General features: G+C 43.9%; 1 protein-coding gene across 4 annotated transcripts in view; it reads right to left on the reverse strand.

Annotated features, from left to right (window-relative positions):
- Window positions 1–26,160, reverse strand: part of STOX1 (storkhead box 1) — a 71,387-nt gene that overhangs the window by 15,960 nt on the left and 29,267 nt on the right. The window lies entirely within an intron of this gene.

The following is a 26,160-nucleotide window of genomic DNA, read 5'->3' on the forward strand; positions in this document are numbered from 1 at the left end:
AAAAAGATTTACCTTATGGTCTCTACTTTTAAGAAATGTGTATTAACTGTCTCTACAAGTAAGAGATGGCAAGATTCCATTAGAAAGGCTCAAAGTATTATCAGAATTCAGGAGGTCACGTAATACTTATATACCAGTAGTTTACCATCTTTCAAAATATTTTTTCATATTAGCTATCTTTAGGTAGACACAAGATTATTTCTTTGCTTAAAATATATAAAGTTCGGCCGGGCGCAATGGCTCATGCCTAGCATCCCAGCCACTTTGGGAGGCCGAGGCGGGTGGATCACGAGGTCAGGAGATCGAGACCATCCTGGCTAACACGGTGAGACCCCGTCTCTCCTAAAAATACAAAAAATTAGCCGGGCATGGTGGCAGGCGCCTGTAGTCCCAGCCACTCAGGAGGCTGAGGCAGGAGAATGGCGTGAACCCAGGAGGCGGAGCTTGCAGTGAGCAGAGATCATGCCACTGCACTCCAGCCTGGGCGACAGAGTGAGACTCTGTCTCAAAAAATAAATAAATAAATAAATATAAGTTATAGAAAACTCAAGTAATGGTCCCAAGTCTAAAAGCAAGTAAAGTGACAGAAATAGGCCTTCTGACTCATGATCCAGTATTTTCACCATTCCACATTTTCTTGATTGGGATGATCCTGCCATTACTCAGGTCGAGTACTGGATTCTGCTGGACATCCATGGAAACCCCTCTATCAATTGGAAATGAAAGACTTAGACTCAGGAAAGAGATTTAGGAATCAACTAATAGAGATGAGATCTGAAGCTACAGTGGAATAAATTATTTAACAGGAGAATAAAGAAAAGCACCAAGAAACACCTAAGAAACAATCTACATTTAAAACACAGTAGCGACCAGGCCTGTAATCCCAGCACTTTGGGAGGCTGAGGTGGGTGGATCACCCGAGGTCAGGAGTTCAAGACCAGTCTGGCCAACATGGTGAAACCCCGTCTCTACTAAAAATATAAAAATTAGCCGGGTGTGATGGTGGGCACCTGTAATCCCAGCTACTCAGGAGGCTGAGGCAGGAGAATCACTTAAACCCAGGAGGCAGAGGTTGCAGTGAGCCGAGATGGCACCACTGCACTCCAGCCTAGGTGACAGAGTGAGACTCCATCTCAAAAAAAAAAAAAAAAAAAAAGTAGGAATTAGGAACCCACAAAAGAGCACATACGTCTTGGCACATACCAAGAGTATAAGAAAAAAGGGCTTCAAAATAAATAGTAGTCAACAGTATCAAATGCTTAGAAGGAAATCCAAAGGGTTGAGGAAGGAGAAAAGCCATTGGATTTCTTGTTTGGAAGGTGCCACTGGTGACTTTTAAGAAAACAATTTCAGCCTGGCCACAGTGGCTCACACTTGTAATCTCAACACTTTAGAGAGATCACTTGAGGCTAGGAATTTGAGATCAGTCTGAGCAACATAGCAAAATCCAATCTCTACAAAAATAAAAATTTTTTAAATTAGCCAGGATGGTGGTGTACCTGTCCTAGCTGCTAGGGGCTTAAGGTGAGGGGATTACTTGAGCCCAGGAGTTAGAGACTGAAATGAGCTATGACTACACCATTGCACTGCTGCCTAGGTGAGAGTGAGACCCTGTCTCTAGGAAAACAAAACAAACAAAAAACAACAACAACAACAAAAAACCAGAAAAAGAAAGAAAAAAAACTATTTCAGTAGAAAAGAAGATAGAAATTAAAGTTCCAATTGAAGGAAAGGAAGTTGGTGAGAAAAATGTAAAGTTAATGGGTGTTCCTTGTAGAGCAGCATTTCTCAACTTTGACACTTTTGACATTTGAGTTGAGATATATAGGATGACCAATGGTCCCAGTAGGCCCAGGACTGAGGTGTTTCCTGGAACACAGGACATTCAGTGCTATAAGCTTATACCCTGGAAAGTTACCGGCAAACTGGGATAGGTTGCCACCCTAGCCAGATAATTTTGCGGTGGGAGGCTGCCCTGTGCAATGTAGGATATTTAATAGCATTATGGCCTCTACCCACTAGATGCCAGTAGCATTTCCCACAGTTGCAGCAATGAAAAATGTCTCCAGACACTTCCAAATATCCTCTCGATGGCTGTCATCCCAGTTGGAAACCGCTGCTCTAGACCATTTGTATGTGAAATCTGATGGCGAATAAGGAGAAATAATAGATCATAAACCAGAAAGGAGTAGGATCCAGTGAATATGACTGGATGTGTGTATACTGTGGTTTTCTTAAAATAAGATCTGTGTCCCTTTGGATGCAAAAAGGAAGGGGTTAGTGGAGATAGTGGACATTATTCTGGGGGAGGGGAGATCAGTAAGATAGCAAGATCCCAAAGAAGGGGAAAAGGAAAGTGTATCAACGGCATAGGTAGAGAGGCTAGCTTACAAATGAGGAAGATGCTACTCTATCTGAGACTTGAGAAGATAATAGAGGTGGCAGAAGACCAGAAATATATTGAGGCAGAAAAGGAAAAAAAATATTAGCAGAGCAAAGTCATCGGACTTCTGTCAAGTTAGAAAGAAAACAGAAATGAGAGGAGGAAAAAATGGGAATGAGAGGATGGTGGGTGGAAAGGGGGTTTGAGGAGGGGCTATTCTCAAAGTACTACGAAATAAAAAATGAGTAAGAAGATTGTGAAGGAGCCCTGAGTCTCCAGGTGATTTATGCATAGTTTTTGGCAGAGGGGTGTCATTTTGTAATGGAAAAGGGTGAGAGCTGGGGGAGGCAAGCCCATGCCTCTAAAACTTTAATGTGCATATGAGGATCATCAGGAGATCTTGCTAATGTGCACATTCTGATTCAGAGCCCCTGATCCTGCACTTCTAACAACCTCCCAGTGATATTCACACTGCAGGTCTGAGTACTACTCGTTGGATTGGTAGAGGGTTAGGGTGTTAATGACAGCAATGTTAAAGTTGCTAACCATTTAACAAACATGATCCTGGGGCTGAATGGGGAGTCAAGTATAGCCAGAAGGAAGCTAAAGAATTAAGAAAACTTGATTATGCTCTGCGGTTAAACTCTCCCAGTGACAGTAGAGAAAGCAATACATTGCACTGGTTGTTGTGGGGGGAAGGAAGGTAATGGACTGGCCAGGTATGAAGGGTTGAAGCCCAGAGCTGGTAAGTGGCCAATATTGTATTCTTATTGTATCTGCATGAAGATAAAGGACTTCAACAAGGAAATCATAAGCAATTTGCTGTTATATTTTCCATTGTTCCCTTGTTTACTTAAGCTTCTCTATCTGGCCTTGGAAGGTCACATCACAAGGTAGAATTGCTGTCTGCTTCTGCAGCCTGGGAAGGATGTCCTCTAGGAGTGGCTGTGGCTATCTCATTGGGTGATTCTCAGAGGCCTGTACCACTCTGAAAAATGAAGATGAATGGCTAATCAATTAACTAGCATTTCAAAGAGTGGCGATAGATGATGCCCTGAAAATCTGTCCAAGCGGGGCATTAATTTACCTAAAACTCAAAATCCTCCTTGAAACTCAACTTCTGAACTGAGGGTAACAAGCCTCTATCCTCACTCCCTCTTTTTCTTTCTTTTTTCCTTCCTCATCTGAGTTTTACTTCCTTCACTTTCATCTCCCCACTCAACTAGACAAAATGTGAAATTAAAGTATAATTTTATTTTATTTTATTTTTTTTGTTTTGTTTTGTTTTGTTTTGTTTGAGACGGAGTCTCGCTCTGTCGCCCAGGCTGGAGTGCAGTGGCCGGATCTCAGCTCACTGCAAGCTCCGCCTCCCGGGTTTACGCCATTCTCCTGCCTCACCCTCCCGAGTAGCTGAGAATACAGGCGCCCGCCACCTCGTCCAGCTAGTTTTTTGTATTTTTTAGTAGAGACGGGGTTTCACCGTGTTAGCCAGGATGGTCTCGATCTCCTGACTTCGTGATCCGCCCGTCTCGGCCTCCCAAAGTGCTGGGATTACAGGCTTGAGCCACCACGCCCGGCCTAAAGTACAATTTTAAATATTTTTATGCTTCTTTGATATAATTGTATGTGCTTAGTTAAAATAAGTGGCTTTAAACTTTTATATCTCTCTTCCTTACCTCCCTAAAAACATCTTTTCCTGTGATCTTGAATTGATTGCCCATCCCCACTGCACGTTGGAACTCAGAAAGTAATACTCCATAATGAAGTCTCAGAAGCAAGAGGTTTTCTCTGGCCTTTTCCTATCCTCCTATCTTGTTTCTAAGGCCAGTCATAGAAACAAGAATCCTTCTTCCCCAAGGCAGGTCATAGAAACCAGAACCCCCTTTCTCCAAAGCCAGTCATAAAACCGAGAGGATTAGAGGCCCTTAATTTTAAAAGAGGGGGGAAAACTTTCCCTTCCTTGAAAGACAACAGCTAGACATAGAGGGCAAAGCCTGAGGCTTTCCTCAGCCACATAATACCTGTTTGAACCTCACCTCACCTTTCCTTAAAACCAGTCACTGTGAACTTAGAGATGGGGTGGGGGAGAACACTGAAAGAGAGAAAATCAGCATGTCGTCTGGTGCCCCTGCTGTGCCTGCCTGCATGTGGCTGCCCATTTCTGTGCACTGGGAAAAACAGTAGTGCCGTCTCCACTATGCCTTTGGGCTAGAACTGAAGCAGCCCATTTTCTTTTTCTTTTTCTTTTTCTTTTTTTTTTTTTTTGAGATGGAGTCTTGCTCCGTCGCCCAGGCCGGAGGGCGGTGGCCGGATCTCAGCTCACTGGAAGCTCCGCCTCCCGGGTTTACGCCATTCTCCTGCCTCAGCCTGCGGAGTAGCTGGGACTACAGGCACCCGCCACCTCGCCTGGCTAGTTTTTTTTTTTTGTATTTTTTAGTAGAGATGGGGTTTCACTGTGTTAGCCAGGATGGTCTCGATCTCCTGACCTCATGATCCGCCCGTCTCGGCCTCCCAAAGTGCTGGGATTACAGGCTTGAGCCACCGTGCCCGGCAGAAGCAGCCCATTTTCTAGTTCAATCCTTAGGTTTATTTCCTCTTTTCACAGGAAAACTAATAGTCAAAATAGATTTTCATGGGGCTGGGACAGAGATGCATAGGGATTCCTGTATATTTGTTTATAACCTCCTGTGAATCTATAATTACTTCAAAATAAGACCAAAACTTGATTTTTCAGAAAGCACTACTTTTAATTACCAAGGAGAAATGTATGAAACAACTTTTTTCTTACATTTTTCAAACCCCATCTTTTTAAAAGAAGCCTAACACTGTTTGCCGAATCCAAAGATACTCTTAAAAAATTTATTCATAATTCCTACTATGATGTGGGGATGGGTATTTTAAAAGATGAACAACTAGGAAGACGAATTGCCTTTTTTTCCCCCTTAAAATTAATACAACTAAATGTAAACTTCACTTTAGAGGACATTGTTAATTGCTATTCGCCTCTGCTGTGGAGCTCCTCTAGACAAAGCCTAGGGAAAGTTTCTCACTACATTTCCTTCACCGCCGTTGCTAAGATACATCCTTCAGGTGCACAAATCATCGAGTCCCCTTTGTGCAGGAAAGCAGAGTGCACCCTGACACGGGAACATTTATGACAGACATGGGGATCATTTTCAAGCTTCAGCCATGGTCTGTTTCAGTGACTTTTGCACTCCTTTGCTTTTTGGAATGCATAGCTCTTAGTTTTTCACCAAAAATTAACTTTCTATGCAGAAGATCCCACTTATAGATGTAACCAGATTCCACAATAAGAGAAGTCCAGCCCTCTGGGTCTGTCCCAAACTATGAGGGAGTAAACTGAAGAGCACTCTTCAGTCTAGGCCAGCTGTGGACCTTTGACCCTTGAGCTGAGCAGGGCTCAGAAGGCTAAGGAGAGACTTTGAGCCAGAGCATAAACAGTTGACAACAGCATTCTCTGTTTACACATTCTTGTACTCTTTGGTGCCTCAGAAATGAAAAAAGTGTTTAGGCTGAAAGACTGGTTTCACAAAAAATAACGACAAAGTAGAACCATAAAGATAAGGTTATTTGTGCCTGCTACACACTTTCTGAAAAGGAGTTTTGTTGTTAATTTACTGATTCCTTGCTGTACTACAAAAGGATTTAGTTGCTTTATAAAATTTTTTTGTTGGCCAGGCATGATGGCTCATGCCTGTAATCCCAGCACTTTGGAAGGCCGAGGCGGGTGGATCACTTGAGGTCGGGAGTTTGAGACTAGCCTGACCAACATGGAGAAACTTCGTCTCTACTAAAAATACAAAATTAGGTGGGCGTGCTGGCACATGCCTGTAATCCCAGCCACTCAGGAGGCTTAGGCAGGAGAATCACTTGAACCCGGAAGGGGGAGGTTGCGGTGAGCCGAGATCACGCCACTGCACTCCAGCCTGGGCAACAAGAGTAAAACTCCATTTCAAAAAAAAAAAAAAGAATTTTTTTTTTTTTATTCTGGTGAAGACCAGAAAGCAACCCCCACTCCCCACCTCCACAAAAAAAAAAAAAAAAAAAAAAAAAGTCAAAGTAATAATGAAAGCAAAGTATGAGGAGTTTAAAAAGTTATTCTTTTACAAGTCCACTTGTTTGGGGAAAAAAGTGCAAAGCAAATTAAATGTAGTATGTGGATGCCCAATTCACAAATGAAAATACTGAGCTCTTCACTATCAAAAGCTTTTCATCCAGTGAAGTCCAGAGCAGGCCCTTGTAGCAGAAAATGTTAGAATCAGCCTCCTGTGGGATGGACGTGGATTCATATAACCCCAGGCAATCAGTCTCTGCTCCCTGGTGCCTAATGACAGTGGCCTAGAAAGCCTGGCCAATAGGAGCAGGCCCCTGGGAAAGTGTGACTTGCTCTTGGAGTTGGTGACAATAGCTCAACAATATTGTTCCAATGCAACCCAAGTCCTCATCAAAGTTCTGAGGAAAAACAGGTGGTTTCTTTATGTAAGGACACAAAGGCCCCTTCCATAAGCCTCAAGGAGAAGTCCTCTAGAATACCCTATCCTGGTTGTTTTCTATCAGAAAAACAAGGGGCTCAAAGAGCCACTTCCTGGCCAATTCAGGAAGTGGGAATACTCATACCCCAATGTAGAATATCAAGAGGTGCACCCATGACAAATAGAAACATGTCAAGATTGCCTTCCAGCCAGACCCAGCAGTGTAGCTGTAGTGGAGCCAGTGAACCCTCCCAAGAACTATGGCGCTGGAAAAATCTTCAACCAGGGGCCTGTGGACTCCTAAAATCTTCCAGTTATAGATGATCACTGGGAAGCATTAACAAAATGAAAATAAGCCTAAACTTTGCACTCTTTAAGACGGAGAGTTGGCGTCAGCACATGGGCCTACCCAGTGAAGTGATTTTCCCCCAGGTTGGGGGGTGTGAGGATCACAAGCCGAGGAATGTGGACCTTGACAAGACCTGCGCCCTGAGAGAAGGTCTGATACAGGGCAACAATGCCAGGCTTCAAACATCACATTCACTCCACATCTTGAAGGTAATTAAAAATTAGTTGAAGGTGAGGTTTGGTATCATAAGCATTTTAGTGGAAACCCAGCCAGACACAAAGAAAGCCTGTGACCCTGGGTCACCAGGTGACTAAAAAATCCATTTCCTGGCCAATTCAGGAGGTGTGAATACTCACACCACAATGAGAATCATTACAAAATCATTACAATCTGCCTGGCCCAATTCTATGTTTGCCTTGTCCACTGAGAACACCCTTGAAGTGTTAACTAGACTGGAGTCCACTCACCCGGCACAGTAAATCCAGATATCTACATCAAGGCTTTTTATAGTTATAGAAGAGAAGGCATTTATTTGTAGGGTGCCAAGGAAGGAGGACCAGGCAGCTATTGTTTAAATCTTGACCTCCCAATGTCGTGTAAGCAAAGGTTTTTATTTTTATTTTTTGTTAATTAATTAATTAATTTTTTGAGACAGAGTCTCGCTCTGTCACCCAGGCTGGAGTGCAGTGGCACTATCTCAGCTCACTGTACCCTCTGCCTCCAGGTTCACACCATTCTCCTGCCTCAGCCTCCCGAGTAGCTGGGACTACAGGCACCCACCACAACGCTCGGCTAATTTTTTTGTGTTTTTAGTAGAGATGGGGTTTCACTGTGTTAGCCAGGATGGTCTCGATCTCCTGACCTCATGATCTGCCGGCCTCAGCCTCCCAAAGTGCTGGGATTACAGGTGCGAGCCACCGTGCCCGGCCTAAGCAAGGGTTTTTAAAGGCAGGGGTAAATTTTAGGAGAGTAGAAGTTACAGGCAAAATTATAAATTAATATATGGAGGTTATATATTGGTTTTCGCTTAAAAGGGAAGGATATCTTGAAGGGGCTTACAGATCGTAGGTACATTTAAAGATTTTCTAGTTTAATTGGTTAAGGAAGAGAAGCTTTGTTTAAAAATTTGGGGTCAGTAAAGAAAAATGTTAACTGGCTCAGGGGTATGACTCCCTCCAAGTCCATTAGAAAGAAACTTAGAACAAAGAACGCAGGTCAGAGTTTAGTACTTAATTTTTTCTTATCTCAGGTTTATGTGCCAGTGAATCTGTTGGGTGAGGGTCTTCAGTGGAGGGGTCCAAGTTTCTGAAAGACAACTCAGGCATATATGTTAAGATGTTATCTTTAGTTTTTATAGGGAAACCAAACACCTCTGGATTCTAACTTTTTTGGCTATTGTTTTAGGCTATTGCCTTTTTAGTAAGTTACTTTTTAGTACTAGGTAGCAAAAGAAAAAAAAACAAGACGGTATCTTTTCCATGGTGGATTTAAGAAAAAAAAAAGGATCTAGCTAGCTATCTGGAATTTTTCTTAAACTCAGGACTAAAAAAAAAAAAAAAAAAAAAGGCCGGGCACAGTGGCTCACGCCTGTAATCTCAGCATTTTGGGAGGCCAAGGCGGGCAGATCACCAGGTCAGGAGATCGAGACCATCCTGGCTAACACGGTGAAACCCCGTCTCTACTAAAAATACAAAAATATTAGCCGGGCATGGTGGCGGGCGCCTGTAGTCCCAGCGACTCGGGAGGCTAAGGCAGGAGAATGGCGTGAACCCGGGGAGGCGGAGCTTGCAGTGAGCAGAGATCGCGCCACTGCACTCCAGCCTGGGCAACAGAGCGAGACTCGTCTCAAAACAAACAAACAAACAATCCTCTTGTTTGGGCACAGGACCCTAAAAAGAGGGTCCTTGCTCCGTCTCAGAAATAAAAGCATCCTTATCAAATCTGAATGTGGCGGGCATGGTGGCTTATGCCTGTAACCGCAACATTTTGGCAGGCGAGGCTGGAGGATTGCTTGAGCCTAGGAGTTCAAGGCTGCAGTGATCTATGATGACAGCACTGCACTGAAGCCTGGGTGACAGAGCAAGACCCTATCTCTAAAAAAGAAAAAAAAAAGTGTTTAGTTTGGTATCTGGGCACTCCAGTAAAACCGCAGGGACAAAATTAAAGTTTTAATAAAAACTGTACTGTTAAGGGGGAAAAAATTAACAATTACGCTTATTTTACATTAATCTTATGCTTTTAAAAGACCAAAACCAATTCCAAGAGGGTCTGCTCTTGGAATTTAAATTCTAACATTTTAAATCGGGATGCTTGAATCTGATTTTAAGGCCCATGAGAGACTGTGCTACTAATCTGCAAGACAGAGGAAAGATTTTCTTTCAAAATTCAAAAAGCAGTCACATCCTAACATTTTTGTGTCATAATAAAACATGAATTTGTCATAGAATTAAATTCTAGAAAAAAATGAATTCAAGACTGGGCGTGGTGGCTCACGGCGTAATCCCAACACTTTGGGAGGCCAAGGTGGGCGAATCACTTGAGGTCAGGAGTTTGAGACCAGCCTGGCCAACATGGCGAAACCTCGTCTCTACTGAAAATTACAAAAATTAGCTGGGCGTGGTGGTGGGTGCCTGTGATCCCAGCTGCACTGGAGGCTGAGGCAGGAGAATCACTTGAACCTGGGAGGTGGAGGTTGCAGTGAGCCGAGACTGTCCCATTGCACTCCAGCCTGGGTGACAAAAGCGAAACTCCGTCTCAAAAAAAAAAAAAACTAATCCTAGTATTATTTATTTAATATTTAGAAGACGAGTTTTTCTCTACTATAAGAACATTTAGTCCCTATACAAGTGTGTTTATGGACTCAGAGCTAGGCAGTCTGCCAGAAATTCATGCATTATTGACCTTCAAGTGGTTTAACAGAGCCGCTGTAACTCAACTAATTACCCAGCCACATGAAATCTGAGACCATCTTTTTGGGCGCCTGTATTGAATTACACTGTGGGAAAGGTATCTTCTATGCACATTAGGGATAACAACAGAGCACAAATAAAACAGCCTGCAAGTACACTCAAGTTTAATTTTAAAAAAGGATGTTTTGTTCAAAGTAATCCAAGAAGCTTCTGTGATTTTAAACTGCTCTTTTATCCAGTATGGAATTTCCACCAAATGTTTTTTAACATTAAAATTAATCCTGAACTTTGAAAAATTGAAGCATTTTGTAACAACATGCCCCTCATTAAAGATAAGATGCTGTGCAAATCTTTGATGGCTTTGAACAATTAGATCTATTGTGTTACAACTTCAAATAGGTTCAGAAAATCAAATGAAATGGAAACAAAAACAAGAAAGGTTCCAGGCCAGTAAACCAAGCCCCTCTCCATGTCTCCCTTTTATTTTAGTAAAGTAAAAGAATGCAAACACTTTCCTCCACATTTAGAAACAAAAGAGTACCAAGACAGAAACTGGCTGCAGATAATCGGGTTATCTGCCATGGAAGCTGGAATTCTTTCTCAAGCATGGTGATGTTTATTTTTGACTTCTAGACAAATGGCTCCCTTCTGGGAAATACCCTCTGCTGGAAAGCTAAAGGCTTCCCTTGGGAGGATGAGCTGTTCAACAGCAGGAGTCCTTAGTAACTATGTCTTCTTTACTTATCACACTTCAACTTGTCAGAATTTAGTTAGTGGCCTCCTTTTCAAGTGATATATTCACTAATATTGACCATCAGTTGAGTCTCAGAAAGCCTGGAACAGATCCCACAATTTGGTTGTCAGATTGTCAGATAGCGCACTGATACACCAAGAAGACAGGTGGCCCCACCCGGGGGTGCCCTTTGAGCTTCTAGCTCCCTTCCCCCATGGCCACCACCCTCACTGCGGATAGAGATACAAGGAGCCTCAGTCAGGAATGACCGACTCAAATCAGCTGAATGACTCAAACCAGCTGGCTTTTGAACAATACTAAAACAAATCCACATTTGGCCCAAAACTCTTAGGTTCTGAGGTACCCTTTCCTACTCTCTTTCCCTTCAAGGCCTCCACCCTGGATATGTTCATGACTTTATTCAGTCGTATTAGTTTTCAATGGCTGTCAAAATCAATTACAGCAAACTTAGTGGCTTAAAACAACACAAATTTATTATCTCACAGTCTAAGGTCAGCAGTTCTGGGTGTCAGAGCCAAAACCAAAGCGCTGGCCAGCCTAGGCTTTATCAGGAGACTGGGGATAGAATGTTTTCACTCTCATTTAGGTTTTTGGCAGAATTCAGTTCCCTATGGTTGTAGGACTGAGGACGGCAGTCACTATTTCCTCCATGACTGTCAGATGGGAGCCTCTCTCAGTCATCGCTATTTCCTATCATGTTGCCCCCTTCATCTTCAAACACAGAATTATACCTGCCCACACTTTCTCTGATGTGCACTTCCATTGCGCTGCTTCTGTTTCTTGCCAGAGAAAATTTATCTTAAAAGTGCTTTTAAGAGTACCCGTGTGGGCCGCGCGCGGTGGCTCAAGCTTGTAATCCCAGCACTTTGGGAGGCCAAGACGGGCAGATCACCAGGTCAGAAGATCGAGACCATCCTGGCTAACACGGTGAAACTCCGTCTATACCAAAAAATACAAAAAACTAGCCAAGCGCGGTGGTGGGCACCTATAGTCCCAGCTACTTGGAAGGCTGAGGCAGGAGAATGGCGTAAACCCAGGAGGCGGAGCTTGCAGTGATCCGAGGTCGGACCGCTGCACTCCAGCCTGGGCGACACAGCGAGACTCCATCTCAAAAAAAAAAAAAAAAAAAAAAAAAAAAAAAAAAAGAGTACCTGTGATTAGACAGGGTCCACCTAGATAATCTAGAATAATCTCCCTAATTTAATGTCCATAACCTAATTATACCTGAAAAGTCTCTTTCACCACATAAGGTAACATATTCACAGGTTCCAGGTATTAGGATGTGGGCATCTTTGGTGAACCATTCTACCTACCACACCAGTTACAAGGGTTGGGGGCAAGGAATAGCTATACAAATAGCAAGAGAGGCACAGGTTGTAAACTGCTGTAGTACCTATACGTCCCTAAAAATGGCCATGCAGGAGAACATCGTTTTTTTGACCTCCGGGAAACCTGGAATAGATGATGGTGCCTCTTCCCGAGATTCTGGAGGCCACAAAGGCAGTGACAGTGATTAACAGGTCTAGTCATGGTGATTAACAGAAAATACCACTGTACAAAACAGGGGTAAAAAGTCCAGCATTTAACAAGTTTAGGAAGTTAGGAGAGAAAGAAAAAAATAAATGAGAATTTAAAAGTCCAGCACAAAGGTGATCGTTTGAATAAAAAATTCAAGTTTCCCTAGATTTTTTTTTAAAGCTGTCCTTTCTATTTTCATGGTCCTCACATTACAAACAAGTCCTATACTGAGGGCCAAGCAATCTGATCAGGGTATTGGGGTTCTAATCCGGATTCTGCTATGTGGCCCTGAGTAAGTCGCCTCTCTTCTCTGGGTCTCAGTTCCCTTGCCCATACACGGGGGACTGAACTAGATCAGCCGTTCGCAAAATGGGTTCTATGGAACATTCATTCCATGAAATGCTCTCTACAAGAAAAAGGGTCCCCAGGCCAAATGTTTGAGAAATGTTGCTTGGAGCCACAGTGGTACTGTGAAAGGCTCTGAAAACTTCTATAACAAACAACTACCTAGTTTATTTAACTCAATGTTCCCTGATCATATTTGATAACAAACTCCTTTTTCCTAAGTACTGTACTACTCTTCAGCTAAGTACTGTACCTTCAGTTGTTACTTCCCTGCATTCAGATTGGCCTCTCCCTGAATAGTCGGTACCTCCCCACATCCTGTCCCTTTGTCCCTGTCTCCTCCACCTACAGCACTCTTCCCCATACCTCAGTGTTTCAAAATCCTCCCTGTCATTTAAGACTAACTCAAATGCTGAGTGACTCTATCATGAATAGTTTTCTGATCCCATCAGCTGGAAGTATATTCTTCTTCTTCATATGTACTGTTTAATAAACATTTAATGAGTGGCTACCATTGTTTAGCATCAGGCACCGAGAGTACATTGATATTATAACAGCACAGTCCCTCAATCATTCCTTATCCAGCATATATTTATTATCTACTATATACCAGTTACAAAAGTTACAAGAGCAAACAGGATACAGTCCTTGCACTCAATGGGCTTTGACTGTCATGGAAGAGCAGCTGTTGGTTAAGGCAATCTTAACCTAGCATGAGACTGTAATTGGTAGGACGAGGACTCAGTATTCCTGGGTCCCAGCCTGAATGCTATTCCCGGAAGTCTGTGGCTGCCTGGGCCAGGACCACCATGAGGAAGAAGAGCCAGACTGTTCCTCGTGGGGCCTTGGGCCACTAAGGCAGCACGGGATAAATAAAGGAACAGTGGAATTGGTCAGGTAGACCTGGGCTCACATTCTCTACCTCCGCTTACTGTCAGTGTACCCTCTTTGAGTATTAATTAGTGACCTCAACTCTTCAAGATGAATAATAGTATCTGGCTACAAGGTTACTGTGGGAAAACAATCTGAAAATACCTGGAATGGATTTGACACGTGTCAGTTCTTCTACTGATACCAGCACTTTTTTTCTTCCCAAATTAACGATATTAACTTGATCAGACCCTGTTCCATGTCATTACCAGTATTTCAAGTTTCTCCTGTAGGGCACCAGTTAGGCACATGGATGGATTTCTTAGCCAATTCTGACTTTTCTTTTTTTGAGATGGAGTTTCGCTCTTGTTGCCCAGGCTGGAGTGCAAACTGCCTCCTGGGCTCAGGAGATTCTCCTGCCTCAGCCTCCTGAGTAGCTGGGATTATGCTAGAACAGGCTCCAAGACTGACCATAAACAAGATCTCTGCAGCACTGTGACATGCTCATGATGGCTATAATGCTCATATTGGAGGTTGCTGGTTTACTGGAATGAGGGCAAGGAATACCTGGCCCACCCAGGGCAGAAAACCGCTCAAGGCGTTCCTAAACCACAAACAATGGCATAAGCAATTAAGGACATGTTCCTGCTGCAGATAACTAGCCAGAGCCTGTCCCTTTGTTGTCGTGAAGAATACTTTTAGTTAATCTATAAACTGCAGAAATGATGTTTATCTCGGGCTTACTGTCAGTAACTAGGTGGGTCAAACTCTGTTCCAGGCTCTTGGCTCTGAAGGCTGTTAGCCCCGCCCCCCCATCCCACTTTGCACTCTATTTCTGTGTCTGTGTCTTTATTCCTCTAGCACCGCTGGCTTGGGGTCTCCACCACTGAGCTGGTCTCGGCAAGCAGCACCCAAACGTGGGGCTCGAATCCCGGTCGAAGGGTCGCCGGAGGGATGGTTGGAGAATATGGAACTATGCTGGAGGACACCCGAGTACTCTTAAGCAATCCCCGTGGTGAATAAAAAGGGGAGCTTGGAAGCATCAGGGTAACAATTAGACAAGGGTCCAGCAGGCACAAGGCTTCTTTGAGTCTGCTTCAGCAGCTCCTCAGAAAAGGAGTAAAGGTTAGCACTAGCCACTTTATGCAGTTTTTTAGTGCGGTAGAGAAATATTGCCCTGGTTTCCTAACTGAGGAACTATGGATGTAGAGGTCTGGGGGAAGGTAGGCAGCGCACTCAAAAAGGCATATAAGGATAGTGCTGAGGATATTCCTATAACTGTCCGGTCAATGTGGGCTCTGATTCGCTCCACCTTGGAACCTTTTCACACTGACAATTAGAAGGAAGGAGACGAAGAAGTGGGGGAGTGTGATAACGTTGCCAAAGAGATAAAATAACAGATCTGTCAACCGCTTAAAGAGACCCAAGAAGGGGAAGCTTGTCCCTGCCTCTTGGCACCCCCTCAATACCTTGAAGATAGAGAATGGCCTGACCCTCCAGATCTTTCTTTTCCGGAGGACACTGGGCAAAAAGTAGTCGCCCTAGTGACTGTTCTAGCAGCGCCCCAAGCAACCATCCTCAGTTCTATTCAGACAGGAATTCAGCAAGCTAGAAGAGAGGATGATTTAGAGGCTTGGCAGTTCCCTGTTAGGATACATCCCCCAGATCAACAGGGGAATGTTATGGCTACATTTGAGCCTTCTCCTTTTAAATTACTCAAAGAGTTTAAACAGGCTATCAATCAGCATGAACCAGGTCTATGCCTGAAGTGTAAAAAAAGAAAGCATTGGGCCGGGTGCCTGTGACTCACGCCTGTAAGCCCAGCACTTTGGGAGGCCGAGGTGGGCGGATCATGAGGTCAGGAGATCAAGGCCATCCTGGCTAACATGGTGAAACTCATCTATACTAAAAATACAAAAAAAATTAGCCGGGAGTGGTGGCCGGCGCCTGTAGTCCCAGCTACTCGGGAGGCTGAGGCAGGAGAATGGCGTGAATCCGGGAGGCGGAGCTTGCAGTGAGCCAAGATCCTGCAGCTGCACTCCAGCCTGGGCGACAGAGCAAGACTCCACTTCAAAAAAAAAAGGAAAAGTGTCATTCTAAATTTGATAAAGACGGAAACCTGATTTCGGGAAACGCCATGAGGGGCCGTCCTGGGACCCGTTCTAAACCGGGGCATTCCCGGCTCAGGCCACTCCCTCACCCCTATACAATGCTTGTCACCCGCCATAGCCGGTAATGTGGCAGTAGACAGTGTAGCACCAGGGCTGTGAGTCTCCTGCCTGGAGAGCCGCCACATAAAGTACCAACAGGAGTCTGCGGACCCCTGCCAGCAGGAACGATAGGACTACTTCTGGGAAGATCTAGTTTAAATTTAAAAGGAGTGCAGGTTCATACGGGAATAATTGACTTGGATTGTAATGGGGAAATTCAGATCATTATATCTACCTCCCTTCCTTGGAAGGCAGAACCGGGAGAGCATATAGCACAGCTTCTGATTTTACTGTATGTGGGACTAGGAAAAAGTGAAACTAAAAGAACAAGGGGATTTTGCAGTACAAATAAACAAAGGAAAGCTGCCTACCGGGTAAATCAAATTACTGATAAACGTCCTACCTGTGAAATAACTATTCAGGGAAAGAAATGTAAAGGTTTGGTAGATACAGGAGCGGACATTTCAGTCATTTCTCTACAGCACTGGCCGTCTGCATGGCTAATTCAACCCACTCAATTTAACATAGTTGGAGTTGGTAAAGCCCCTGAAGTATATCAAAGTAGTGATATTTTGCATTTTGAAGAGTCCAATGGACAACCTGGGACTATTCAACCAATTATAACTTCTGAACCTCTAAATTTATGGGGGAGACATTTATTACAACAATGGGGAACACAAGTTTTAATTCCTGAGCAATTACACAGCCCTCAAAGTCAATATATGATGCATGAAATGGGGTATGTCCCTGCTATGGGACTAGGAAAAAATTTGCAAACTTTGAAGAAACCGCTTCAAGCAGAAAGACAAAGTTTTCATCAAGGCTTAGGATACCATTTTTGATGGCGGCCATTGTTAAGCCTCCAGAACCTATCCCATTAAAATGGCTGACAGACACGCCAATATGGATAGAATAGTGGCCGCTGAGTAAAGAGAAACTAGAGGTTTTAAATGAATTAATCAAAGAACAGCTTCAAAAGGGACAACGCTCTCCCCTTGGAATTCCCCAGTTTTTGTAATTAAGAAAAAATCAGGTAAATGGAGAATGTTAACTGACTTAAGGACCATTAATTCAGTTATACAACCTATGGGGCATTACAGCCAGGACTGCCTTCTCCTGCTACAATTCCAAAAAAATTGGCCTTTTTGTGTTTTTTTTTTTGTTTTGAGGCGGAGTCTCTATCACCCAGGCTGGAGTGCAGTGGCACAATCTCGGCTCACTGCAAGCTCCGTCTGCCAGGTTCATGTCATTCTCCTGCCTCAGCCTCCCGAGTAGCTGGGATTACAGGCACCCGCCGCCACGACCAGCTAATTTTTTGTGTTTTTAGTAGAGATGGGGTTTCACTGTGTTAGCCAGGATGGTCTCGATCTCCTGACCTCGTGATCCGCCCATCTCGGCCTCCCAAAGTGCTGGGGTTACAGGTGTGAACCACCGCGCCTGGCCAAAAACTGGCCTTTAATAGTCATAGATTTAAGACTGTTTCTTTACTATCCCCTAAGCTGATCAGGACTGTGAATGGTTTGCATTTATGATTCCTGTGGTAAACAACCTGCAGCCTACTAAGCATTTTCACTGGAAAGTGTTGCCACAAGGCATGTTAAACAGTCCAACAATTTGCCAGATGTGTGTAGGCAAGCAATTGAACCTTCTCATAAAAGATTTTCACAGTGTTACATTATTCATTATATGGATGATATTCTTTGTGCTGCCCCAACTCAGGAAATATTACTCCAATGTTACGATCACTTGCAAAATTTGGTTTCTTGTGCCGGTTTAATTATAGCTCCTGGCAAAATTCAGACTACTACTCCTTACTCCTACTTAAGGACCTTAGTAAATGACACTACAATAGTGCCACAAAAAGTAACCATACATAAGGATCAATTAAAAACACTGAATGACTTTCAAAAATTACTAGGGGACATTAATTTGATACAGCCTACTCTAGGCATTCCTACTTATGCCATGAGTAATCTGTTTTCTATCCTTAGAGGAGATCCCAGTCTCACAAGTCCTCAGCAATTAACAAAAGAAGCTGAGGCAGGGCTGCAGCTAATCGAAAAGCAAGTCCATAAGGCCCAAATAAATAGAAGAGATCCAGAGAAGACTCTAGATTTGCTAATTTTTCCAACTCATCATTCACCTACTGGGGTTATTGTCCAAGAGCAAGATCTTGTAGAGCGGGTTTTCCTTCCATGTACTGATTCACGAACTTCGACTTCTTATTTGGATCAAATCACTACTATGATAGGAAATGGGAAAACTCTGATTGTTAAATTACATGGATATGATCCTGGAAAAATTATTGTCCCTCTCACGAAGGCAGAAATACAGCATGCTTTTATAAATAGTCTTACTTGGCAAACCCATTTAGCTGACTTTGTGGGTATTCTAGATAACCATTTTCGTAACACAAAACTGCTTCGATTTTTGAAATTAACTAACTGGATTATCCCTAAAATAACTAAATTCAAACCAATTAAAGGTGCTGAGAATGTCTTCACAGATAGGTCTAGTAATGGTAAAGCCTCTTATTCTGGATCAAAAGTTGAAGTTTTTCAGACACCCTACACTTCAGCTCAAAAAGCAGAGCTTATAGCTGTAATTGAGGTATTGACTGCTTTTAATATGCCTATTAAAGTTATTTCTGATTTTTCATATGTGGTTCATTCTATACAGTTAGTTGAAAATGCTCAGCTACGATTCCACACAGATGAGCAACTGGTGACTTTATTTACCCAAATGCAAACAGCAGTTAGGAGTAAAATGCACCCTTTTTGCATCATTCACATTAGAGCTCATACACCACTTCCAGAACCTTTGACTGCAGGGAATCAAATGGCTGATGGCCTAGTTGCTACTGCAATATCTAATGCTAGACACTTTCACAATTTAACCCATGTTAATGCCTCTGGTGTCAAACGAAGATATAGCATTACCTGGAAAGAAGCTAAAGCTATTATCCAGTGATGCCCAACTTGCCAATGGTGCACTCCTCTTTTTTTTTTTTTTTTTTTTGAGATGGAGTCTCGCTCTGTCACCCAGGTTGGAGTGCAGTGGCGCAATCTCAGCTCACTGCAAGCTCTGCCTCCTGGGTTCACGCCATTCTCCTGCCTCAATCTCCTGAGTAGCTGGGACTACAGGTGCCCGCCACCACGCCCGGCTAATTTTTTTATATTTTTAGTAGAGGCAGGGTTTCACCGTGTTAGCCAGGATGGTCTCGATCTCCTGACTTCATGATCCACCCGCCTCGGCCTCCCAAAGTGCTGGGATTACAGGCGTGAGCCACCTCACCAGGCTAACTTTAAATATTTTGAGCCTGCCTAAAGGTCGATTGTTATTGGCAGCTGAAGAACATTTACAGAAGCCAGCTAGCTGCAAAGGCAGAAGTGGAACAACAGGTTTGGTGGAAAGACCCCATAACGAAAGGTTGGGAAACAGGTAAAATAATAACATGGGGCAGGTTATGCTTGTGTTTCTCCAAGACCGAATCAACAGCCAATCTGGGTGCTATCGAGACATCTAAAACCCTACTATGAGCCAGATACCCAGGAAGAGGTTTTGAGAGGATCCCGAAGAACCTGAGGAAGGCGGGACAACCAGTCACAATGAGTAATTTAATGATAGCTACGATAGCGGTGATCACCATTGCCATAAGTATTCCTTCAGCAAGTGCTGACACAGAGAACAATTCTACTTATTGGGCATATTTACCTTTTCCACCACTTCCATAGCCTGTAACTTGGCTGGATCCCCCAGTGGAGGTATATACTAATGATAGCTCTTGGTTGCCTGGTCCTACAGATGATAGAGGCCCATCTCACCCACATGAGGAAGGAACTGTTATGAATATTTCTTTATGATTTGAACATCAGCCTATCTGTTTGGAAAAGGCCACAGTTGCCTACCCTCTTGCTATCAGTCTTGGCTGGCAATAATGCCTGGACGTATCACTCTGTGGCACAGTTACACATGCTTTCTGGTCTCCGTATTTACCATAATGAATCTGCTCCTGTAATTGAGGCATACTGCCCTCAAAAACCTATTTGTAAATAGGATTGGACCTGGTCAGAAAAAAATGAATGTATTTGTTTGGGAAGATTGCATTGCAGAACAGGCAGAGGTGCTGCATAACGATTCCTATGGAATCATTATTGATTGGTTCCCTAAGGGGATGTGTAGCATAAATTGCACCTCTCAGTCTGCATGCCACGGCCACACCATGTTCAGCTGCTCTGAACAAAACGATCAGATAGTAGAAATGATAAGAAGTATGGCAAGAGTTTCTATTATCTGGAAACATAGCAGTATAGTGGCACCTCAACCTCAAATGATATGGTCTGCTGCAGGAGCTAAACATAAGGATTTGTGGAAACTATTAATGGCTCTTAATAAGATCAAGATTTAGGAAGGACAACATACTACGCAATCACAATATAATCCTGATTACATTTCAGAACCTGTTGAAAACAATACAATTTGGATACAAAGTTGTGTTCACCCTCCTTTTCTGTTGGTAATAGGTGATCTAAAGTTTGACATCCCTAATTATCATGTAACTTGCCAGGAATGTAGATTGTTCTCTTGTGTGAACTCTAATACTAATCATTCTATCCTAGTAGTGAGAGCTCAAGGAGTATGGTTACCAGTGAGGCTTTCTCATCCTTGGGAAACCTCTCCCTCTGTACATAGTATTACCGAAATTCTTCAGAAAATTCTGAGACGCTCTTGGTGTTTCATTGCTACTTTAATCTTAATTATTATGGGACTGATCACTGTCACTGCTATTGGTGCGGCAGCCGGAGTTGCGCTACATTCATCAGTGCGGACAGCAGATTTCGTAAATAAATGGCAAAAGAATTCTACTTTGCTGTGCAACTCTCAAACTAAATAGACCAAAAGATAGTTAATCAAATCAATGATCTCTGACAAACTGTAATGTGGCTAGGAGATCAAGTAGTTAGTTTGTAATATACAATGCAGCTAACATGCAACTGGAACTGGAATACTTCTGACTTTTGTATCACTCCTTACCCTTATAATGAATCAGAGCATGAACAGAAAAGAATAAAAAAGCATCTAGACACTCTACAAACTCGTCTTTAGAGGTTGCAAAATTAAGAGAACAAATATTTAAAGCATCCCAGGCACACCTGACCTTAATGCCAGGAACTGGAGTGCTTGAAGGAGCTGCAGATAGATTGGCAGCCATAAATCTTTTGAAATGGATAAAAACACTTCGATGCTCTATGATCTCTATGATAGTTGTGCTATTAATCTGTGTTATTTGTCTTTGTGTAGTCTGCAGATGCAAATCTCAACTCCTGGGAAAAGTAGCTCACCATTATAAAGCTGCCTTTGTTTTTATTGCCCTGCAAAAACAAAAAGGGGGACATGCTAGGAACAGTTCCCAAGACTGGCCATAAACAAGATCTCTGCAGCACTGTGACATGCTCATGATGGCTATGACACTCACGCTGGAGGTTGCTGGTTTACTGGAATGAGGGCAAGGAACACCTGGCCCACCCAGGGTGGAAAACCACTCAAGGCGTTCCTAAACCACAAACAATGGCATGAGTGATCTGCACCTTAAGGACATGTTCCTGCTGCAGATAACTAGCCAGAGCCTGTCCCTTTGTTCTCGTGAAGAATACTTTTAATCTATAAACTGCAGAAACAATATCTTGGGCTTACTGTCAATAACTATGTGGGTCAAACTCTGTTTGAGGCTCTCGGCTCTGAAGGCTGTTAGCCCCTGATCCCACTTTGCACTCTATTTCTGTGTCTGTGTCTTTATTCCTCTAGCACTGCTGGATTGGGGTCTCCACGACCGAGCTGGTCTTGGCAGGATTACAGGCATGCACCACCATGCCCAGCTAATTTTGTATTTTTAGTAGAGACAGGGTTTCTCCATGTTGGTCAGGCTGGTCTCGAACTCCTAACCTCAGGTGATCTGCCCACCTTGGCCTCCCGAAGAACTGGGATTACAGGCATGAGCCACCATGCCCAGCCAATCCTGACTTTTCTTTTCCCAACTCCCATAGCCTATTTGACCAGGAATCAGTCCCCATGACCTTCTCCCCATGACCTAGGAAGAAGCAACACACACTGCCAAAGCCTACTACTACTCCTACTTCATTTCTGAGAGGCATACTTCAGTGGCCCATCCTATTCAGTGATATTTTATTATGACCCCTTGTGGCAGATAACACTGGTTGGCCCATTTAACACACATGCCCAATCAAATTTTCCCTCACCTTCCTCTAGTGTGGAGGCAGGAAAGCATCATGTTCAATTCCCTAGCCTCACAACTTAACAGACATATGACAAAGATGTGGTCAAGGAAACTTTTTTTTTTTTTTTTTTTTTTTGAGACAGAGTCTCACTTTGTTACCCAGGCTGGAGTGCAGTGGCGTCATCTTGGCTCACTGCACCCTCCACCTCCCAGGTTCAAGCAATTCTCCTGCCTAAGCCTTTGGAGTAGCTGGGATTACAGGCTCCTGCCACCACGCCCGGCTAATTTTTTGAATTTTTCATAGAGATGGGGTTTCACCATGTTGCTCAGGCTGGTCTCAAACTCCTGACCTCAGGTGATCCACCTGCCTCAGCCTCCCAAAGTGCTGAGATTACAGGGTGAGCCACTGCACCTGGCCCAATAAGACTTTTTTTTTTTTTTTTTGCCCCAAGACGGAGTCTTGCTCTGTCGCCCGGGCTGGGGTGCAGTGGCATGATCTTGAGTCACTGCAACCTCTGCCTCCTGGGTTCAAGCGATTCTCCTGCCTCAGCCTCCCGAGTAGCTGGGATTATAGGTGCCTGCCACCATGCTGGCTAATTTTTGTATTTTTGGTAATGATGGGGTTTCACCATGTTTGCCAGGCTGGTCTTGAACTCTGGACTTCGTGATATGCCCATCTCAACCTCCCGAAGTGCTGAGATTACAGGCGTGAGCCACCGCACGTGGCCCCCAGTGAAACTTTTTTAAAGGCCCTCATTTCATCTACAATTCTTTCTTCCTGCTTGGATCTTGCAGAGGATGCAACCATTTTGTGACCATGAGGTGACAAGCATGATGTCAAAAGATCATCTACTAGGAAGATGAAGCAGAAATCAAGGGCCCAAGTCTCAGACAGCTTTGCTGAGCCAAGCTCACCCAGGCTGCCTACTTCCAAGCTTCTTGTTGTGTGAGACAAATCTATCCCTCATTTGTTCAAGCCATTTTTTAGAAGACTTTCTACAATCTGCAACAAAACACCTCTCTAACCAAAATACCTAGCCAAGGACATTAAACATTTATTGCTTCCTCGTTTTTTCTGCTGTGAGCAAAACATTTGTCTTGCTAAGGGCTTGATTAGACCTTCTAGATTTGACAACACACTAAACACTTATTTTCAACACAGTAACTCCCATGAGCTGACCACACAATCGATATTTACAGAAAAGATGTCAGGACTGCTGCTGCTTTACCTGCATCACGTCAAGTCCGGGATGTAGAAGCTTTGAGATGAAATGCTGAAGCTTCAACTAGGATTGCTAGTTTTTAATTTGTACTGAAAAAATAGTGATAGGTACTCTTCCTGGATGAGGAAGGATTTCCTTACAGCATGTACAAATCACAAAGGGGAAAGATAAGAACTGTCACAGCTGTTCAAAGAATAGGTTGCTCTCAAAATGGGTATCTACAGTTATGGCTCTGAGAACGGGATGCCTTTCAATCACTTCTGAAAGGAAGTCTTGTGAAATGGAGACAATAAGCCAATATTACTGTTAACATTACTTAAGATTAGCTCAGGACTTAGAGGGGCAAATAATGACTAACATCATGTATATTTCAGACGTACGCAATCCCTGCCATTTGCTGAAGAAAGTTGCTGTGAGTCCCCAAGGAACCTGGATCCACCTAGGCCCCAGGTCTCTGTGGGCAGGGTCGGCGTGGAGGTGACGAAACACAGCAGAGGCCTCCTACTCCCAGGCTTTGTGGTGACAGGAGCTGGGATAGGACTCCACTTTGCATCATGAGATAAAACATGTGTAGTGCTACCATTTAGCCCAGACTATACACATATACATATACGTTACCAAAAGCATCACAGAAACTGCAGCCTTGCCTGCTTCTCTCCTACTGATAAAGGAGGGGCCCAGGTGGCCCAGAATAATAAACGGGACCTGCGCCAGAATCCAGGAAGGCCTATCTACACCCTCAGGTGCTTCCCCGTCCCCACTTAACCACTCTGCCCCATCGCCTACCCTCTCTCCCAATCTCTGAACCGCTCGTGTCCCAATCAGGAAAGCATCACTGAGTTTCTGCATCAATGGTCTCTTTCAGGTCTCCCAGACCGTCTGCTATGCTCCAGCTGGGTTTTTTTTTTTTTTTTTGGAGACAGAGTCTCACGCTCTGTCCCCCAGGCTGGAGTGCAGTGGCACGATCTTGGCTCACTGCAACTCCCGCCTCCCCGGTTCATGCCATTCTCCTGCCTCAGCCTTCCAAGTAGCTGGGTCTACAGGCTCCTGCCACCACGCCCGGCTAATTTTTTGTATTTTTAGTAGAGATAGGGTTTCACCTTGTTAGCCAGGATGGTCTTGATCTCCTGACCTTGTGATCTGCCCACCTCAGCCTCCCAAAGTGCTGGGATTACAGGCGTGAGCCACTGCGCCCGGCCTTGATCCAGCTGCTTTCAAGTTGATTACAGACTCTGTGGCCTCTGAAATATTAACTTTTAAAAGATAAAAGCCACTTCTGGGATACAATTCATATAAATGTAGTTTTACTAAGAAGCATTTCTAGGCTGTTAGAAATTTTAAAGAAACAAACTGTTCAACTTTAGGACTGGGAATTCCCTTTTCTTCAGCAAAGAAGGAAGGTTTCAGGTTACATCTGGGTGGAGGGGACCGCTCCTCAGCAGGACTGCAGCAGATGTTCACAAGGCCATTGCCTTAGAAACCAAATGTAAAGTTTGCAACCCTTAAGAAATCTCAACTGAGGATGTAGGTCAGCAGCTCTGATCTCTACATGGGAGGGTAACCCGACTTCTGCTTCTAGGAGCCGGCCACATTCTTCACACTAAGCCATCCATTACTGCACTATTGACCCATGGCATCCTGGAGGTTTTCTCAGTGTGACCAGGTAGAACAAGCGAGGTCCATTTGCACAGGTTATCTGGTTTTTCCAGGGGCCTTGCACACTGACACAACAACCTAACCCCATTCTAGACAAGAACTCAGACTCTCTTGGGTTTCAGTCTAGAAAAGGAGCTCCAACATCTCTTTTAAAATACACTTGCTTCCTACCTCATTGCTTTTCTAGCCCCTTCTTCTTCCTTTTTAGGCACCTGAGACTGATGTACTCCACTTACGAAACATTCCCTCTCCCAAGTGCCCCGCAGCCAGACTTTCTCCTGCTCCTACCAGACTTTCTCACCTGAAGTTCTCTTCACCAACCCTCATGCCCAGGCCGCCTCCTCCCCTTCCCACCACCACCTCAGGCTCCAGCCTGGCAGCCCAGTTCACACTGCCTCAGCTCCACTTTAGCGGGCAAAGCCAATGCTTGTGAGCCTGGAGCAGCATGGACTGCTGCGTCACCACTCCGCACCCATCCTGCTTCTAATGTGACCCAAAGGAGCAGTCAGTAGCAAGAGAAGCAGAATCTTTGTCTTTTAAGAGTTGAGTTTAGGATAAGTGTCACTGCAAACTTGGGATCCTTAGCTAAGTTATTTTACAACTGTATAGTGAGAGACTCCAGAAAGATTTACCTAACTCTGAGCGTGTATTTACATTTCAAGGGAAAATGAGGCCCAGGACCTTAGAGACATGCCTAGGTCATAAAAACTGGAGCCACCAGAGCTGACCTGGCTCCTGGAAAGATGTATATTCCAGAAGGTTAAAGTGAGAACCCAGGATCCTTCGATTCTGTCTCCAGGCAGCAAAGATGCTTCCTCCTTCCTTTTAGGAGAGGAGAGAAGCACTTGCCTCTTTCTCCTTCATGTAAACAAAGAAATTCCATTTTTCTCTGTCCCTCACCTATGGAGTATCTGACCACTAGGGCTGGAGATTTTTCCATCTGGCTTTCATCATACCACCCTGAGGTAAGCCCTGGGGCAGGGAGTGCCTATGCAGTTATAATTATTTACTTAATACTATTTTCTCTTACTCTGTAAATAACAAATGCCTCTGATGCAGAAGACATCATGTGTGCATTCAAAATAAAATTAATAAAGATGACTATTAAAAGCCCAACAGGGCCGGGCGCGGTGGCTCAAGCCTGTAATCCCAGCACTTTGGGAGGCCGAGATGGGCAGATCACGAGGTCAGGAGATCGAGACTATCCTGGCTAAC

Source organism: Chlorocebus sabaeus, chromosome 9, assembly GCF_047675955.1.
Source record: "Chlorocebus sabaeus isolate Y175 chromosome 9, mChlSab1.0.hap1, whole genome shotgun sequence".
Taxonomy (NCBI): domain Eukaryota; kingdom Metazoa; phylum Chordata; class Mammalia; order Primates; family Cercopithecidae; genus Chlorocebus; species Chlorocebus sabaeus.